The following is a 3,447-nucleotide window of genomic DNA, read 5'->3' as shown; positions in this document are numbered from 1 at the left end:
TTTTTTGTGAGTTTCTTCATATGCTACATATTTCTGAGCTATTATATAATATAGTATAATAGTAATATCTGTATTACTATTGTATAAAAGTGATTATAATTGAAATCTGTTATATAATTATTGGATTATATACTAATAATATAAATCTTACTCCTTATGGTATCTCATTTCTTTTTTTTATTTTTTTTTTAATTTTTTTATGGTATCTCATTTCTAAGTCCTTAATTTAGAATCTCAGGTAGGAGATATTAAAATTCTGTTTTTCGGGATCCCTGGGTGGCGCAGCGGTTTAGCGCCTGCCTTTGGCCCAGGGCGTGATCCTGGAGACCCGGGATCGAATCCCACGTCGGGCTCCCGGTGCATGGAGCCTGCTTCTCCCTCTGCCTGTGTCTCTGCCTCTCTCTCTCTCTCTCACTGTGTGCCTATCATAAATAAAAAATAAAAAAAAAATTTAAAAAAAAAAAAAAAATAAAATAAAATTCTGTTTTTCAATTTTTTCAATCCCAAATTTACCATATATAGATTGTTCATCTGCAATTCAAAAGTAATTTCATGACTAGACTATCAGTTTATCTTTGTCTACTGATTTTATCTAAATTTTCCTTAATGTTAGATTTGATTTTGATTTTACGATACTTGTGTCCTTATCATTATAAATTTTCTTTCACCAGGAGATTTTAATCTTATTTAGAAAGGAAAAAATATAAAAGATAAATTCCACAGAATTACTCAGCAGTAATATTAAAATTACATTAAAATGTTAATGAAATTCATTATAAAATGTTTTAAAAATGAGATGTCTTCTTGAAAGTCAGATATATTGACATAAAATTTGGCATTATTTTTTTAAAGTACAGACCCCATTTAAAAATTCTGGCAGTGTACCTGTGGCCAAGCAAACTTTCATAAATTCCTTCACTGTATTAGTTTGCTGGGGTGCCATAACAAAGTACTACAGACTGGGTGGCTTAAATAGAAATTTACTTCCTTACAGTTCCAGAGGCTAGAAGTCTGAGACCATAGATTGGTTTCTTTTGAGATCTCTCTAGGCTGGTAGGTGGTCATCTTCTCCTTGTGGTTTTACACGGTTGTCTCTCTGTACTTGTCTGTGTCCAAATTTCCTCTACAAGGACACAAGTCATATTGGATTGGAGCCTACCCTCATTTTACCTTAATTACCTCTTTAAATACTCTGTCTCCAAATACGGTCACATTCTGTGGTACTAGGGGTTAGGACCTTGTAATAATCTGAGTATTTGTTGTCCCCCCCCAACCTCCCAATTCACATGTTGAAACTTAATGCCTAATGTGATGGTATGAGGAGGTGGGGCTTGCAGGTCATGCTTAGGTCATGAGGACAGAGCTTTCATGAATGGGATTAGTGCTTTTAAGAGGTAACCCCACAGAAATCCCTCACCCTTTCTGTCGCATGAGGTAACAGTGAAAGGACACAATCTTTGAACCAGGGAAAGATTGCCTTTAATTAGACACTGAATCTGCCAGCACCTTGATCTTGGACTTTCCAGTCTCTAGTATTTTGTTATGGCAGCCCAAATTGACTAAGGCAGACTTCATCACATGAATTTGGGCGGGGGGGTGGGGGGGGGGGGCACAACTCCACCCATAACACTTGCTAAGCATCATTCCCCCTGCTCTTAATTTGAAATAAATAAGATTGCTTTAACCTCTGGTGAGTTTTAGATGTAAATGTGACTCCATCATTATCAATTAATTGATGAATACTCAATTGAATGATGCTATATTCAGGTTTAACATAGCATGGTAGGTAAGAGCATTTAAATGGGAATCCTTGCTGTGCAACCGATTATGTGACTTTTGGCAAGTTACTTATCCCTTTCTAATTAGGTCTTTTGCCTCATCTTTATATTGGGAGTCATAATACCTACCGTATTGGACTTTCATAGGATTTAATGAGATGGATGTTGTATAAACTAAGTGCTTGGTTAATGTCAGCTACTATTATTAATTCTTACTAGCAGTCCAAAGGCAGAATGTGCTGAGTTGTGACTAAAAGATACTAAATAAGCAAGAACAGATTTGATGTGTTTTTTTTTTTTTTTTTTAATTTATTTATTCATGAGAGACACAGAGACCTAGACAGGAGGAGAAGCAGGCTCCCTGCGGAAAGCCCAATGCGGGACTTTATCCCAGGACCCCGGGATCCTGACCTGAGGACAAGGCAGATGCTCAACCACTGAGCCACCCAGACATCCCAGATTTAAAAAATGTAAAACAGTGCCATTCTTTTCAGTAAATTATTTTTTTGGTTTGGAAAATAGTTTCTTAAAAAATAATGCAGACAGGTAATTCATTTATCTTTTTTAAAGGACTTAAATAAATTTTTAAAAGTTGTTTTAATTTCTGATATGACAAATATAATTTCTGAGAACGTGAAGAGATCACAAGACCAAGAAGTTTGAAAACTGATGCAGACTGTCCTATTTTATCAGTGAACCATAATTATTCATACATTCTTCTGTCGAAGAATTTTTTTTTTAAGAATTTTATATGGTTCCTTTTTTACTGGCAAAATCAGTGCTGCTATGTATGTCCCAGTGTTCATAGATAGGAGTTTGCCTACATAGGGGAATATACCTAGAAGCAGAATTGCTGGATACAGACATCTTCAGTTTTTTTATAATGTGAAAATATGCGGACTCGAGAAATATTTTAAAAAGTGAAATTATCAGGACTTGGGTAGAGTGGCAACTCCACGTGCAAGGGACAAAGTATAGTCAGAGGTAGGGGGAAAACAGAGGAGTATCTGGGAACTTTTTATGGCATGTAATTTTGGGAAAGGTGCAGTGGGCTCTGTCTGCCTGCCTACATTTTTTTTTTTCTGCAGGCCTCCTCACACCTGGCTTTGATCCACTTGATGCACTTTGGCGGCTTGGTGATGTCAGCAGCCAGCTGTGGCCTTTTTTCTTTTTTTTTTTTTTTTAAGATTTCATTTATTCATGAGAGACAGGCAGAGACACAGGCAGAGGGAGAAGCAGGCTCCACACAGGATGCTGTGGGCTTTTCTCGAACAGGTGGGAACTTAGGCTCTTTTTCTTGTTCGTCCTTGTAGAGCTTTGCCTTCAAGTCCCTACCACCTAGGGTCTGGACAACATGGGGTCACCATCTGAATCCCAGAAGCCTTGGTAAAAGCCTGAGTGAGTATTCAGATTGGGAATTGCATGGGCTAGGCCTGACTGCAGAGGCCGTTGTGGCTGGTGCTTGTTGCATAGCTTGCCTTGCAGGTGGGGAACCAGCCCACTTCCAGGCAGGTATTCAATCCTGCCCACTGTGCCTCCAGTCCCAGCGGCTTCTTCCAGCTTGGTGAGGGAGCTGAAGCAATGTTCGCTGTGACTTTTGAGCCTCATCCCTCCATCAGGGGCTAACGTGTCCTGGAGCCTGTAGTTCAGTCATCATAGAGCCTATCAC

This window comes from Canis lupus, chromosome 10 (assembly GCF_011100685.1).
Source record: "Canis lupus familiaris isolate Mischka breed German Shepherd chromosome 10, alternate assembly UU_Cfam_GSD_1.0, whole genome shotgun sequence".
NCBI lineage: Eukaryota > Metazoa > Chordata > Mammalia > Carnivora > Canidae > Canis > Canis lupus.
Note: the sequence above shows the minus strand (reverse complement) of the source record.